Source organism: Aplysia californica, unplaced genomic scaffold (genome assembly GCF_000002075.1).
Source record: "Aplysia californica isolate F4 #8 unplaced genomic scaffold, AplCal3.0 scaffold00339, whole genome shotgun sequence".
Lineage (NCBI taxonomy): Eukaryota > Metazoa > Mollusca > Gastropoda > Aplysiida > Aplysiidae > Aplysia > Aplysia californica.
In genome coordinates, this window is record NW_004797609.1 from 733,980 (window position 1) to 734,336 (window position 357).

Here is a 357-nt window from a genome sequence, read left to right on the forward strand (position 1 = left end):
GTATTTTCCCGAAACTGCTGTGAAGAAGAAAAAAGCGTTCTGTCAGCATAATATGGCTATATAGGATTGATCAATAATAATTGATGTATACGTTTCTAAAGTTCCAACATGAACTGGTTAACTAGGAAAGAGAGCTTACAAGAGCACGTCTGTCTCCGGTAAAGGGGGTGCAAGTGGAAATTGCAAACGGATAATTGTTGTTGTTGTGTTGGTGGTTGTCACAATCGTCATTGTGGTTGCTGTTGTTTTCTCCTCATCTGTTTTGTGTTGTTATAGTAGGCGGTTGACAACGTGTTTGAGACCATAATGTCATTTCAGAGGTAGGCTCTGTTCTATGAGTGTTCAATGGGACGTGGG